Source organism: Triticum urartu, chromosome 6A, assembly GCF_056163025.1.
Source record: "Triticum urartu cultivar PI428250 chromosome 6A, HENAU_Tu73, whole genome shotgun sequence".
In the NCBI taxonomy this organism is placed as follows: Eukaryota; Viridiplantae; Streptophyta; class Magnoliopsida; order Poales; family Poaceae; genus Triticum; species Triticum urartu.
This window is the reverse complement of record NC_141878.1, coordinates 606819922-606836407: the sequence shown is the minus strand read 5'-3', so window position 1 is coordinate 606836407 and position 16486 is coordinate 606819922. Positions and strand designations below refer to the sequence as shown.

The 16486-nt window shown below is 42.6% G+C and overlaps 1 long non-coding RNA gene and 1 pseudogene across 1 annotated transcript; one reads left to right on the top strand and one right to left on the bottom strand.

Annotated features, from left to right (window-relative positions):
• Nucleotides 1-540: 540 nt before the first annotated feature.
• LOC147967234 (uncharacterized) lies at nucleotides 541-2763 on the bottom strand. The gene is made up of 3 exons (XR_015609185.1): nucleotides 2482-2763; nucleotides 1226-1926; nucleotides 541-983 (listed from the first exon to the last, which is right to left on the bottom strand). It is a non-coding gene; the product is annotated as an uncharacterized LOC147967234 (long non-coding RNA).
• A 1927-nt stretch (nucleotides 2764-4690) lies between these two features.
• On the top strand, nucleotides 4691-6230 carry LOC125517106 (putative E3 ubiquitin-protein ligase ATL44 pseudogene; annotated as a pseudogene).
• The last annotated feature ends 10256 nt before the right edge of the window (nucleotides 6231-16486 follow it).

Sequence of the window (16486 nt, the reverse complement as noted above, 5' to 3'; positions counted from 1 at the left end):
CCACCAAGAAAAAGATTACCATCTTCCCAGCGACCCATCCTCTTATAGATCTTTTCTTTCACACTCAAATCTGCTCCAACAGGCAGGTACACGCAAATATTTAATAGGCCAAGCACCCAGCTGGCAGTAAAAGAGACCAGCATACCTCCGGCCGGGAGCAACTAGTATAGAATCTGAGCTTCATGTGAAAGAATAGAAAAATAAAATCTGGGCCATTGGATGGGAGATGAATGGCACAGATTATGGTGGAGGGGACTGCTCCCACTTAAGTGTACATTTCACGAATCACCCCTAGAAATGGATAGATATAAAACATCACTTTTATAGTAACAACCTCATGCCTCTCATTTATTTCTAAATCGGCAGAATGTTGATGAGAACTCTTTCAAGCATGTCAATATTTGATTATATGTGAAAATTAAGTCATCCCCTTGACGCACAACTAAATGTATATGTCAAACTGGATTATCCAAAACAGAACTAATATTTTATATGAATTATGCAACATAAAATTGAAGTTAACATTAAGCTTATCTCGCAATACACACCCACATCTGAATAGGCTGGTGAAAATGTTTGTGAGCAAGGTATTCCATTTCTGGGTCGACTTTGATCCACATACATGCATGTGAAGTGATCCATAACATGAGATGATTATTTTTATTACATGACCAGCAAAACTGAATATTAAGTACTAAAATGATCAACCGCTCAGCGAGCATTTGCTATCTTGATTGTACATGACATAATATTGTTCAGTTGACGTTTGCCTCCGGTTCGAATGCTTGTCGCTCGTCAAGCTTCATTTGCAGGGAGAGATAACACCAAACGAATATGATTCAGTTCAGCACAAGTCTGTGTTGGTGTACATTCAACAAAGGAACTAAAATTATCTCACACACAAATGAGTTTCGCCCTTGCAGTTGTACACTTCTTCTGTCCATATGTACTCGAGATGCTTCTGGTGTCAGAGCATCACCCATCTACAAATACATGGACAATTTTATAGTTTACATCACAAGGCAAGAAACTGGAAATAATTGTGTTCTTTTATGGACTAAAAGTCTGTAAGGTACACTCAGAGCTTACATATAAAAAAGACTGGTGGGCACACTCAGAGTGTACACAAGCATAAAAAATACAAATTTATAACACAACTTAGCCTGCAAATAGTCGTAGAAAAGAACTGAGATGAAAAATTATTTCCGGTGACAGAGAAACCTACCTTTGAGGCTTTGACCATGATTCAGCTTCAAAGTGTAGCATTGATGCTGCTCTTTGCTCCCTTAATTCACCATGCTTTTCATTCGACTTGGATTCCAGTATGCAAGGCGAAAGACTTCAACGAGCACCACTACTAGAGAGAAGAATGTAAAAGAACAATGCTGCACTCATTTAGTATTCATGTGTCCTGTGTATAGAATGGCATTTACAGCAGAATACTAGCAATGAGCAATTAAAACAGAATACTACAAAAATACAAACATTTCAGGACTGGATTGGGGCCAAAATTTGGCATGAGACCAAAACTTGGGACTTGATTGGTTGAACACCAAGCGTGAGCCCCTCTCTACAATTTTCCAAATATTGGCAACTTTTGATAGTGCCGAAATTGGCATAGATCTTAGTCTCAAACATTCATGCCATTTTAAGACTAGGGCCACAACTTGATTCAGCATGTAAAGAAAGCAGCTATGCAAAGCAGAAATGAAGCAAAAAATTTCTAAATCAACTTTGGAAATATGTTGCGATGCATATTATTTGCTATTTTCAGGAATGCGCAAGAATCCCAGGACCAAGTGAAATAACTTCCCAGGCCATACCTGTCGTGCTCCCCCCTTATATGTATTCAACCAAATTTCTGAATCTTTGGTTCAAAATTAGCTGAATCTCCTGTTTGTGGACAAGAAGCTTTATAGCCATCAACTGAAACAAAAAAAAATTAGGAGATCTCCCCTTATCACATTACACTAACTAATCATGCGTCTTGTATGCACTAAATAAGTGAAGGGTTCACTCTCCCCACTAAACCAGTGAAACACCTTGCGATGCACTACTTTATAACAGAAATAACACACCCTTAGCATGTCTGAGAATCGATGTAACCAAAGCATCAACAGATTAACGATCTACAAGCTAAAACATGGCATCAATTTGACTTCAGGTTCAGATTTAATTGGTTCTCTTATTAATCTAGGAACTTTGTACATAGCACGAGTCATCCAAAGCACTCACATGCCCATATATAACCATAATATTGCATGTAATGGCCGTCATTGCGTAATCCCATTGTTATTTCAGTGATTTCGGATGGTACACATTGGTGCCCTGTGTACAATTGCTCTGATTTAATGTCTTCATCAGCCGCCTCATTAAGGCCCAACCTTCCTGAAGATCCCTCATCTACCCTAGCAGATCTTTGACGAATGTACACACAAAAATCTAGGTGAGAGAGGAGGAAGTGGGAGCATCGGAGTATACCTTGATCATGGGCGTGAGAAGCGAAGGAGGAGCCCACCACCGGCTTGCCGCCGGCGGTCTAGGATCTTGAGAGGGGGCAGAGGCACGGATCACGCCGACAAGCCGCTCCAAGGGCCTGAGAGGGGAAGGGGGTGAGTAGCCCACCATCTGCTTGCCTTAGGCGAGCTACTGTAGTTGCCGGAGATGGGGAGGATGCGGATCTCGGCCGCCGCTACTGTCCACAAGCGGGAGGGAGATGGGCGAGGGGGAGGGTGACTCGTGGTCGCGTTTGGAGGAGGATGTCGGGAGAAAATTAACAAGAATAGAGGGTCCTTTTTGCTAACTGTGCGCAAAGATCCCACCACCAAAATCTGTACCATCCATCTGAAGCTCATCTTCTATTCTAGTCATTCCCCCTCCGGCCTTTCTCATCACCTGTAACACCACCAACACCTCATTATTGTCTCAGCATTGTCTCAAAGAGATATACAACAATATCTTAAGATTTCTAGAACTATCCACACACAAATTGTATAGTACTTCCATGTATAAACTCTCTCTCTCTCTCTCTCTCTCTCACACACACACACACACACACGCACACACACCATCCAAAAATACACATACATAAAAATAAAAATAAACTAAAAATAGAGGGAAACACGAAAAAATAGGAATAATTTTACTGAACAATTATTTTGAGGCACCTATCAAATAGAAAAACCATAAACAAAATAATTTCAATCTAGAAATGAACAGAGAACAAAGAAGAAGAATGAATTTAAATCCAAGGTAGAAAAAAATTCGGGGACCCAAAAGAACAATATATATGAAGAACCGAAGAAAAGATAGTTTAGGGAAGAGTGAATTCTACAAGTGTGTTACGGCAAATAATATTTAAAGAATAAAAATCTACTGAAAAAGAAAGAATCATGTAAATGGTGTTACTCAAAATAAGAACATAAATAGAAATAAAAGGATAAAAAATCTAATAATAAATGAATTAGGGGCATAGGTATTACCTAAGGTAAGAAAGAAAATGAAAATTTTTATAACAAATAAGAAACTTGCACTACTCTGCAATATGCAAGAACACTCATGTAGTAGTGTAACTCACATATATACATTCATGTTATACTCAATGTTCAAATAATAAAATAATAATGTTGACGATTTAATCCTCTTTTAATACATAAAAATGGAAATACATCTCTTATCAATGTCGTCACTTCCCACGTCTCTCACCTGCACACAGGCACGCATGCACAATGATTGAAGATACGGGCGTTATGTTCTTTCCAAAGCATCCACCACACGCTAACCAACGATTAATCTCTAGTTCTTCGCTACCTCCTTTGTTTGATAGGCAGAAGAGCGTATTATCCAAATCATCAAGGACCTGTTGGAAGCCAACTGCGACATGTTGTCCGGCAAAACCAACTTGCCAAGAACACACAACCAAAGCCCTGTGAAAATGGGCAAGAAGCTAGGATGTGCATTGACGTCTTCGAGTCTTGCTGACACAGCGGGCAAGTAGGGCTATGGGGCCGTCCATGCTTGCAAAGTTAACGTCCGCTAGACATCAGTCTTCGACCGCAAGCTAGATGAAGAACTGATAGTTTCGGGATCCTTTGAATTAAAGCCAGCTTGGCGGAATCCTGTTTGATGTTTCCGCTGAATAGGAGCCTGATCATTGAGGTAGTATTGTATGCACCATTTGTTTTCCATCTCGAGGCTATGGTGTCTTGATGATCCGAGCATATGTGCACATTCTGAAGATTATTCCATGGGTCAGTAAACTGCAGAATAGCAGCAACAGAAAGGTTGTCACTAAGGCGTCACATCCATTTGTTGCCTTCCATCGCTGCAACCATGGTGATTTGACGCAACTTGTAACAGCGCCATTGCAAATTGTGAAATTTACTAACATCTAAAACAATTCTTGCACAATGCGATCAACTGGCTTATAGTGGAATATGGGCCACAATGACTCGCAATCCATGGTCGGTATTGATCCATCCAAGTTAGCCACAACCACTTGCAACAATGGGTCATGATCTTGGACCCTAGGCGCCGAGGCCACCCATGGCGCATGGTAGGCAAACATGCTTCCAATTGACGAGACATTTCCCATCGATGGAATCATCCTTGTTTTCCTAGAAAAAACCTTGACAGAGCTTGTCAATCTTCTTCCCAACCGAGGAAGGGGGTGAATTGCTTAATTTATTGATTCTTATTTATTGTATACAATCATGATGATCCAATGGCTACAGACGCGTGAGATCGAGAGGAGCGTGAAAGAGTGGCACACCTTAGCCAACTGGGCGTGTGGAACTGGATGAGAGGGCAAACTAGACAGGCGGGTGGCTAGGCGCGTGGAGGAAACCGGCTACTGAGAAATCCCTGTCGACGCGGCTCATCAGGTGTTCTCTGACAGCTAGGACATGCTTGATAGAACGTGTAAAGATTTAACAAGGGTAAAATGTGGCAGAATTATCATGAATGGATCAAACCTATTAATAAGTAGGGTAACTTTCGTTGAAAGTATCAAAATAGGGGGCAAATAATGGAATTTACTCAAAAGTTAATATACACCCACCACGTGGGGGAAATGCCCTTTGATTCCTAGGTGTATATACATCTCATACGAGGGAAAAAATGGACAATTAAAAAAAAGTCAAAACAGTTTGGAAGTTTTATACAATAAACTTGACTTTCTTTTGCACTACTAGTATATATTTTTTCATGAATAGAAAACCAGCGTTGACTTTAGGGCAGAAAAAAAACTATTTGCTATTATACGTCACTATTCACATTATTTTGACCGATTTTTTTTCCTTTTTGAAAAGAAGTCAACGAGAATTTTTCTTTCTGTGACTTTTTTACGAGTATAATGGTAGGTCAAGTTTATTTCAAAAATATATTCAGAATTTATTGAATTTTTATTTAATTAGTAATGTTTTTCCCATATAGGATGTATATAAGCTCCACTAGACCAAAATTTCCCCTCCACGTGGATGTGGTGGGGTGTGTCGTGTGTGACCGTCGACTATATAAGCTCCACTAGTAGACACTAGAGAGATCAAGAGCAGCTCGTGGCACTTCACTCACTGCTTCGTCACTGACCGCCATGCGAACTCCAGCGAGCCTTGCCCACTCTAGCTCTAGCACCGCCGCCGCCGCCCCCAGCCCAGCTGCCTCCTCATCTTCACCGTCGGCACCGGCGGCCATGATCTCCATCGACCCCAACATGGTGGTCATCCTGGCCTCCCTCCTCTGCGCGCTCGTGTGCCTCGCCGGCCTCGCCCTCGTCGCGCGCTGCACCTGCCGCCGCGCCCGCCGCTCTTCACCGTTCGCCGGCAATAGCATCACCATGACCTTGCCTCTTCCTCCCCGAGGCCTGAAGAAGAAGGCCATCGACGCGCTCCCCGTCACCGCAGTGAAAGAAGGGCACCAGCTGGAGGAGCAGTGCGCCATCTGCCTGGCCGACCTGGCCGCCGGGGAGGAGCTCCGGGTGCTGCCGCGGTGCGGCCACTCCTTCCACGTGGCCTGCGTCGACGCCTGGCTCCGAACATGCGCCACCTGCCCCTCCTGCCGCGCCACCATCCACGACTCGTCAACCTCCTCGTCCTCACCGCCGCTCCCGGCGCCGGGCCGGTGCCGGAGGTGCGGAGCGGCCTGTGACGGCGACGGCGTGGCCGCTTCTGCTTCTGCTGATACGGACGGGAGCAGCTTCTTGCCGTAGCTTAACATCGATCCCAGTTGCAAACCTGCAATGGTTGTTAGTGCAATTCAGTTTAGCTTTGAATTGCCTATATATATATATATATATATATATATATATATATATATATATATAGTGAAAGAAAGAAAATTAGTGTGCTTCAGTGGTAGAGCTATGAATTGTACGTATGTATTCGACAAAATATTTAAAATAGTATATTCTCCAGTTCGATCAGCTACTTACACATGCATGGTGCATTAAGATTGAATGGTACACTTTGTATCGAGTTACCACGCAGACCAGTGTTACATTGATTGATGATGTACCGTTGTACAACTACGAGCAACTGAGCTACTCACCTAGTAATAGGTCACGTAGTACAGCTACTACTACCTTCTTCCGGGTTTACCGGTCCCTCTTGCATTTTGGTTCGAAGTTTAATTATAGATTCTAGAAAAAAATATAATTTATATGTACACAATTAATATAATGAAAAACTTCTTTCAAATACAAATCTATCAATATAGTTTTTATTGCATACAACTTATATTTTGCGAACCAATTCTAAGGTCAAAATTTAGCATAAATTACTAAGGGAACTAATAAGCCAGGACGGAGATAGTAGTAATTATGCTGGTAGCTCTGCACGTTCTCTGGTCAAAAAAAAATGAAATCTTCAGCTTTAATTTTTGAATGGAGAGATGAGACGCATATATAATTGGATGGAATGTATGATTCGCGCTAGCTAAGCTAGTGGCTAGTTCACCGGGACCAGGAGGAGGAGGAGATTCTCTTTTGCTGCTGGCCGGTCCTTTACATTTGCTGAATCTTTTGCTGCTGGCTATTGGGTTTCAGTTGACCTCTGAAAGCAACAAAGAAAAAGAGACGGAGGCGACAGCAGTTCAGTTTTGAGCCGTTGCAAGTGCGACACCATCAATCCCATTACAGCACAGCACAGTGCCACAACATCTCCCAGCCCCTGGTTTCATCCACCACTTGAGAATATTAATCATACACCGCATCAAATTGACAAAGGTGTAACTTTTGTTTTACAGCACAGCCCAATACATATGTATATTTATTAATTGGAGAACATAACCCCTCAAAAAACATTTTGAGAGTTTATATACATAGCTCAAAGTTTATATTTTACAAGAAGTAATTCACATGCTTCCTCCGCGGCGGCTCCCCCGACTGCTAGCGCATATAGTGGGCAATAACTCGTTAATTGTTCATGTTTGCCATCCATGGTCTAGGGCCATTTTGTAAGATTGTATGTACAATTTTCTTCTTTTATTTGTTGTCCAATTTAATATTCTATTCTTACTTTTCTTTTTAATCCTTTTTGCTTTATTTTTCCTTTTTTCATCGATCCTTTTCCATCTTTTTGTTTTTCTGTTTTTCCTCTTTATGAATATAAATATTTTGGCAAAGAGATGAACATTTTGTAGTATGTGAACTCTTTTGAAAATTACACGAACATTTTCCTTAAAATGTGCAAATAATTTTCATAAAATTACATGAAAATTTCGTAATAATCCAAACATTTTAAAAAATTAACACTTATTTTATATGAAACTTCTCTAAAATTACACAAACATTCAGCTCCAAACAAATACAAAATATTTTTGAAGGTTGAATATTTTTTAAGTACCATGAACATTTCAGAAAATTCAATGATTTTTTAAACGCTAATCACATAAAAAATTAAAATATGCGTCGACACTTAAAAGAACTTTCACATTTTTCTGTCTTATTAGCTGATTATATAAGTACAAACAATAATTAATTTGGATATAAAATAATAAGTGAAAAAACATAAATATTTATGGGCCGCAACAAGTCCGCCCATTAACATCAGCTGTACACAGTTCTTTCGCTCGCCTGGTATGGTATCAGTTTGGAGGGCTCCTATCAGACGCATTACGCATCAAATTACCGGCCAATTTCTCAGGATAATGCATGACTGGGCTTGCCCATTGTGGTCCTATAGTAGAGCGGCTATTGTAGCATTTGATTATTTAAAATTTTCCAATTTAGTTTACCGAAGAACATCTACAAAAGAATCAATACTGTTTTTGAATTAGCATTTCTTTAAACAAGTACACTTTTCTTGAAAGCACGAACATTTTTAAAAATAAATAATTTTTAAATAATTGATTTTTTTAAATGTAATCATTTCTTCCAATTTGTACAATATATTAAAACATTCAATACTCCCTCTGATACATATTAATTGTCACACAGGGATATTCTTTCAAATTTGTGAACATTTTCGGAAACATGATTGTTTTTTGAAATATGTGAGAATATATTGATGATGGTTACAATTTTTGAAAATATGATTTATTTTTGTAATACATAAAGCTTTTATGAAATACGAACAACTTTGAAGTTGTGAATAAGTTTTGAAATGGGAATATTTTTTGAAATTTCGAAAAATATTTTAAACACAAAACATTTTTGAATTTTTTTTGAAATTCTAAAATTAATAATATTTAGGAACATTTTCTAGAATGGAAAGTTGTTTAAAAGAAAAAAATGAAACGGAAGAAAACCGGTAAAAGAAACAACAGGAAACAAAAAAACAGGACTTGAACCGGTCAAGAATATAGAAGGTTCCCAAAACCGGAATGATGGTCCAATTCTCCTAGCATTAAATGGTCGGCCCAGCTCGATAGCTTCTACACGACGCGCCGACTATTTTGTGCAATATGAGTCATATACTATTTGCCATCAGCTTGTTTGTTCGTTTGTTTCTGGGTTGAGTAGTGTTCTCTTGTCTGGCCTTGTTGTGGCGGTTGATTGAAATATGAATTGGGACACATGTGACCACGCAATGCAAACCAGATGGTCAACCACTGACAACCGAGGACAACTCTCTGAGCAGCTCATTTGTACCGAGCTTAGAAAGAACAAAGACCAAAAGACCGTGAGAGCACTGACCAAAGGACCCCCCCCCCCCCCCCCGGCCCTGCATGGATGAACCAGTCAAAATCATGAGTAGAATCAGAATAGACACCTCCATTAATTGTGAGAGCTCTAAAATTAGGAAGAATATTAAATGTAAAGATTACACATCTCTTTTGTTAGAAACCAGGTGGGCTCAAACTCCATTTTGTACTATCAATTTTGGGATGTTTACCGTTGGCCGGGTCACTCCCACTCAGGGTTCAAATGTTCCGAAATTTCAGTAATATAGGTGGTATCGAAATTTTTGTAACCTTGAAAGTACGTGCAACACTAAAACTTAGTTCAAGCCAACTTGAAGTTATGCTAAATTTCCTTTAAAATCCAAAAGAAAATTTGGAATTTTGATATTTTGAGAAGGTCCTAGATCTTCATGTTACCAAAATTGTCAACCTTGCCCCCACATGTAAATTGACCCGTACTCGGGCCATCTTAATTACGTTCAACATTCAATTTAAAGTCTAGTTTCTCCACAAACCGATCTTCTGGAGATCCATGACAGATATATATACATTTTACATCTTAAAATAAATAAACACATTTTTGGGGTTTCAGTTTTGATTATCCACATACTCCCGTATAGTGGTTAGTTAATGCAATCTACGTACAAACTGATATTACAAGAAGGTGAATAAATTACCTAAGTATGTGTTGTCTGAACGGTACTGTCCATTGGATCAACTTCGTAGTGCACCATTTTCTGCTACACCGTGTGCCTAGATGGTTTCTCTTCATATTAAAAAGTAAATCATGTTGTGCCCCCGAAAAAGGGACAAAACTATATATTGGGCCGCACCCAATGCACCATCATCTTAAAACAATCTCCAAGCATCATGAATGAATGAATTTCAATGCTATTTCAGCATATAGAGCGTGCAATTTTTTTTGTAGACGTCAAACTTACACAAAATAGTACTCTTTCAAAAAAGAATGAAACATTATGTCATTTGTGTCTTGAGCAAACTTACAGAAAAAATCATGTACAAAACAATATACACATAGCAATCTTTTGTTTTGGTCGATTAAATTTTTGTTCAAACTTACAAAAAACATAGAACTCATTTTTTATACATATCAATTTTTTGTCTTCCAAACTTGAAAAATGTTTTCAAAGTTTCATTTGCAAACTTATACGAAACAATTTCATAGCAAGTGCATTTACTTTGTGACCATATATTGAGAAATGTTTTCAGAAGTTCCACTTGACAATTTTTTAGCACACATTTGTTTCATTCGATTAATATTTTGTTCAAAGTTACACACAAGATATCCATAGAGAGTGCATAATAAAGTATAAATAAGTACAATTAATCATCCATAAACAACTAATGTTTGACAATATTTACTGAACATGTTCAATCCCCTGTGGGTTTTGCTATTTTCCGATGAACAAACAATATGACAACTTTTGTAATACCAATCACACTTGATTGTTCTTGTCTAATCTCATTTTGTAAAAACCAATTTAATTGATCAGGCATCTTATTTTCAGTAACCCTCATGTAAAGGCGACATGTGTTTGAGCCATTTACCAAATGCATACGTTGAGTAGATTTTGTTTTACAACCGAATTGTTGGTTTTTGTTCAACTCAATACTATAGCATGCGTTGGCACACAAGTCTAAAAAAACCTAGAAAGTAACTTCGGTGCAAGCTTGCTAGGGACGCGGGGATTTGTGGCCTGGACTCCAAGATGCTCAGGTGCGCAATCAAAAACAAATCTGAAACTTTTTGGCATCCAAGATGCTCGGATGCGCAATGTGCGTGCAAATTTTGAGGGGGTCATGGAAACATAACCAAATTTGGGCCTTGCATGGCAGTCCTAATCCTACCATTGATTGCAAAAGGTGGGCCTCACCTATCTTCCACGTTGTTCACACGTGCGTGTGACTTGCAAAAAAGGGCGACCACGTTAGCTTGGATCTAGTTCCATGCGATGATCACAGGCTTTGTGTGGTGGTAGTCCCTCTTGATCACCCAAAACATCTTTAGTGAGCAAAAGCGTGATAGAAACCCGGACTGGAAACCCATCTTTATTATGGTGCTCAACATGGTAAACATTAACGACATGAGAGAGTGAGCCCTTCTTGTACAAGCTTAGCAGTTGCCGAAGCATGATCGCGCAGACCGACTGCGCCATCAAGCGTGAGGTGATGATGGGGTACTTGGCGGTCTTCAATCCACACTCATGCACCATCGAGAGGGGTTTGAAAGGGGAATTGACTGGTGAACAGGCGGAACATTAGGTAGTTGCACTCCTTTTAGCCGACGGAATTAATGCCATTAATTGCAAAAGGTGGCCTCGCATATCTTTGACTATGATCATGACGACCCTTGGAAGGATGCATGTCACAAGCAACAAAAAGAAGGGGGCGTAGGTCGTGTGAGATTGGATCCATTCCATTCCAGATCGCATCTCAACACAAAAAGAAGGAAGGACATTGAAACACAGACACGTGAGTCTTGCCGGAGTGGGCGGTGGAGGCGCTGAACTAGGCCGTGAGGCCATGGATGATGTTTCGGTGTGGGATGACGTTGTTGAGGTGACGCAGGTGCTCCTCTGTCTCCGCCACCTCCTCGGACGTGACGCAGAACGTGGTCCTCTTGTTGCTCCGGCGTTGCTGTTGTGCATACCACACGCGATGATATAAGAATATTTGACTGACAGAACGCCAGAGGATGACACTCACTGGAGATGGAGAGGTATGGGAGAGACGTACGTTACCAGTTCAGAGTCTCTATCGTTCTCCACATGATATGTTCACTCTATCCGTCTCTCTCGTGTTGTATTCCTTTTGTTGCTGTCACACGCTTCCAGACCAGCATGGAACACAGTAGGACAGTAGGCCCACCTTTTGAAATTAATGGTAGGAGGCAAGATCGCTTTAATTTAAGATTTCCAAATTTATGTGCTAGGAATACATACTCATTACCAGCATATGTACTACTTTAGTACAACCATTAAAGTAGTATCTATGGTGGTAATGAATATGTATTCCTAGCACATAAATTTGGAAATTTTTAATTAAAGTGATCCAGCCACCTACCATTAATTTCACAAAAAGTGGGCCTACTATCATACTGTGTTCTACGCTGGTGCGGAACTGTGTGACAGGAACAAAAGGAATACAACAGGAGTGAGACCGATAGAGTGGATAGATCACGTGGAGGCCGATCGAGAGCCTGAACAGGTAACATACGTCTCTTCCATCCCTCCCCACCTCTACTCAGTGTCATCCTTTGGTGGTCTATCGGTTAAATCTTCTATCTTACCATGCGTGGTAGGCACAACAGCAGCGCCGGAGGATGGAGTGGCTGCCGAGCAGCAGGAGGCCCACGTTCTGGTTAACACCCACAGAGGTGGAGGTGATGGAGGAGCACCTGCGTCACCTCACCAATGTCATCACACACTGCAACATTGTCCAGGACATCGCGGCCAAGTTTAGAGCCTCCATTGCTCGCTCCGGCAAGAACCCCGTCGAGTACAAACCCGAACGAAGGTATTATGTATTATTCGTCACGGGCATTGGCAAGTTCTCCTTTCAAACGTTTTATATGTTCCTTCTCCATTTACTCATGCCAGGCAGCTCCTCGCGGGCCGGGCAAGACCATCCTTTTGATCTGTTCTACATTTTTAGATGTTTAATATTCACACTTCCTTTTGGGTTCCAATGGCGTTATTGAGTTTTGGGATCAACTTATATTTAGTTGCAATCCATTCACAATAAAATGGTTGGGAATCGTTTTTACCTTTTCTTTGCACTCATTTTGGGCGTGATCAACACTCATTGTTGATCCGACAGCTCGAAAGTTCAAATCAAGAATTTTGAAATTTTCATCTCACTTCATATTAGGAATCAATTCATCCATACTATTATCTCACGCAATCTATGGAGGGACCTCGCACCGATATTTGGGCAGTGGTGGTGGTTCTACCTTAGGACCTTGACATGGTGTGTTCTCTAGCACTGTTGCGATAAGAGGTGGAGGACCTCATGTTGGGGAATGTAGTACAAAATAAAACTTTATCTCACACCTACATGCATGCAAGGTAAGAGGCTGGGAGATGGGGCTACTGACCTCGGGTCGGAAGCCAGCCGGTTTGTCGAGGCGGTCCACCAGGGCGGATAGGAATGGGATGCGAGCATGGGATCCTGTCAAAATTGACGAAGATGCGAGGCAACAGCCACTGGAGATGCTGCTTGGTGGTGGCGGCTCGCGGATCTAGCGAGCGAGCATAGCAGGCGAGGCGGGGACACGCAGGATCCGAAGGCGCGGTCCTCGGCAAGCGTCGGTGCACCGGATCCAGGGCGGGGATCTAGGGGACGATGATGGCGACCGCAAAATCGAGCAGCAATGGTAGTTAAAAGAAGAGAAGTAAAATCATGGAAGGAAAGGGAGGGGAAGAGGAGGACGGGGCATGGAGGCTCACCGGCAAGGTGCATGGCAAAGGTGGGGCAGCGGTCTTCGATGGAATCCGTGACTCGATGGTGAGGAAGGCATGGGAGGAGCTCCGCGAGGAATGGGGGAATTTCAAGGTCCCTCGGGTCCAGATCTAGGCTCGGTGGCCATCTAGAAGATGGACCACATGGGGCCTCGCATTCATTCGATTAGACACAGACCGTGCATATCTGGCGTGCGGTGGCTGCTGTTGGCTGCGTGGGGCAGCAGCGTAGGCGGAATCATGTGGCAGCCACTTGGTGGCTTGGTGGAGGACAAGGGGCGGCGGTGGGATGGTTGGTTGTGGAAAAATAGGGTAGATGCTAGGGTTTCACCATTTTAGTAAGGGTTGCCCTTCCTTATATAGCAGAGGTTGGGGTGGTATTTGGGTAGGTGTCGGAGTGCTTGGGCAGGCTAGATGGGCTTCTTAGAAGAGAGGAGAGATGGGCTGGCCCAAAGAAATCTTTGTTTTGCGAACTTATTATTTATTTAACCCCAGCTATTAGTTCCTCCATATTCAAACATTCTGGTATCAAACCAATTCCGATTTGGACAATTTTTTTTGTTTAGCCTTTATATACTATAACAAGACCACAAACATACGACTGTTTGAGAACATTTATTTCAAATTTACAAAAATAATTTTTAAATGGTATAACACGGTCATGTGCAAAGTATCGGCTGAGTCTCAAGTAGAAGGTCAAAGCAATAGGGGGACTTATAGACCTTTCGAGAGAAGCATCAATAGAAAATAGGGCTAAAGGTTTAACAAAATATCTGGATAATCTGGTACAAAGTCAACGTGCTTCCCATGCAATGTTGAAGATGTCATCATGATGGTAAACTAAGATAATAATCAATTTGATAATTTTAAGAAAACTCAGGCCTTTACAATCGTTCCCTCTCAACAAGGATCACGTCCCGAGATCCAACTGAGACATGGGTCAAGGGGGAAATGCAAGCGGAGAAGACCTCTCATGTTGGTTGGTGACTTCAATCTTATCAGGTTGCCTTCAGACAAGAGCTCTATGGATGTGGATCGCACGCGCATGTGGTTATTTAACGACTGCGTTATGGACTTGGCGTTGTGTGAAATAGCACGTCTAGGGGTTAGGTTCACGTGGACGAACTAACAAGCAGACCCCATCCAGAGTGTGCTGGATCGAGTCCTTGTCTTGGCCCAATGGGAGCTCATGTTACCATTGTGCTCGCTCAAGGCGGTCACTACGATTGGTTCTGACCATGCCCCTTTGATGTTATCCTCAGGGGAGGAGGCCCCTTCACGGCCTCATCGGTTCCATTTTGAACCATCCTGGCTGCTGCTTCCGGGCTTCGTGGACATGGTCAAGTGTCGTTGGCTCGACGTTGCGGCCTCCCCAGCACGTATTTTCTGTGTTGTGGATGTTTGGTACCACTGTGCCAAAATGGCAAGACAGTTCATGCGGGCTGGGGAGCCAACTTGGGCGCAGAGATTAGGGCCTAGAAAGGGGTGTTGCTGGAGCATATTCAGGCCCTGGATGAGCGCGCTGATGGCGTTGGTCTGGTGCCCGATGAGTGGATCCTCGGGTACTCCCGGGAGGCCTCGTTTATGAAGATCTACAAGGGGGAGGAGCTTTTCTAGCAACACGGAGGTGGCCAAAATTGGCTTCTCAAGGGCGATGGTAACACCGCTTACTTCCAGGCGATCGCCAATGGTCGTCGGTGTAAGTGCACCATCCCGTGCCTCTGTAAGGGAGATACCCTTCTGGAAGAGCGGGAGGACATTCGAGTACACATCTACTCCTTCTATAAGGGGCTCTTCATGGCAGAAACCCATGGGGGGTGTCCCTTGCTGAGGACTTCTGGCCTCCTGAGGACAGGGTCTCTGATAGCGCGAGAATGGAGAATTGATTCTCCCATTTTCGCCCAACGAGGTGGGGAGGGGCATTGCCTCCATGAATGTGGGGTCAGCCTCGGGCCCGAATGGCCCCCCAGTAGCTTTCTTCCAGAAGTTTTGAGATGTCCTACAGCCGGTCATCATGCCTATGTTCCACGAATTTTATATTGGAACATTTGACATGTCCCGGATAAATTATGGGGTCGTATCCCTTATCCCCAAAGTAGTTGGGGAGACGGTTATCCGACACTTTAGGCCGATCACAGTGATTAACGTGCTTGAATGGATCTTTGCAAAAGTGTGTGCCACTCGCCTGGCTCCCAAGGCGGAACATATTGCCCACCGTCTCCAGACCGCGTTCTTGATGGGCGGCAGATCTATGATGGGATCCTGGCCCTCCAGGCAATATTCCATGAAGTGACATCACGGGACCATAAGGGTGTCTTCCTCAAGTTGGCCTTCCAAAGGCATATGATCGTTTGGATTGGTCCTTCTTGTGGTTGGTGCTGCAGCGAAGAGGGTTTGACGAGAGATGGTGCTCGTGGATCATGCTCTTGGTTAGGACTGGGGACACTGCCATTAACATCAATGGTGAGGTTGGACCTTACTTTAGGGCCTCTAGGGGAGTGATGCAAGGGGATCCCATCTCCTCTCTTCTCTTCAACCTAGTTGTTGATGCCCTGCCTGGCATCCTAGACAAGGCCAAGATGGCTGGCCATCTAAACAAGGTGGTTAGTCACTTGATCCCAGGGGCGGTGTCACCATTTACAGTTCGCGGATGACATCATGGTTATGGTGGAGGGATCTGACCTAGACATCGTTAATCTTAAGTTCCTTCTACTGTGCTTTGAGGCCATGTCGGGACTTAAGATTAATTTCCACAAGAGGGAGGTCATGGTTATGGGATGTTTGGCAACTGAGCAACAATGGATTGTGGATAATCTCAATTGCAAACTGACGACCTTCCCCGTTACCTACCTGGGAATGCCACTGTCGTACTCTAGAATTTTGGTGAG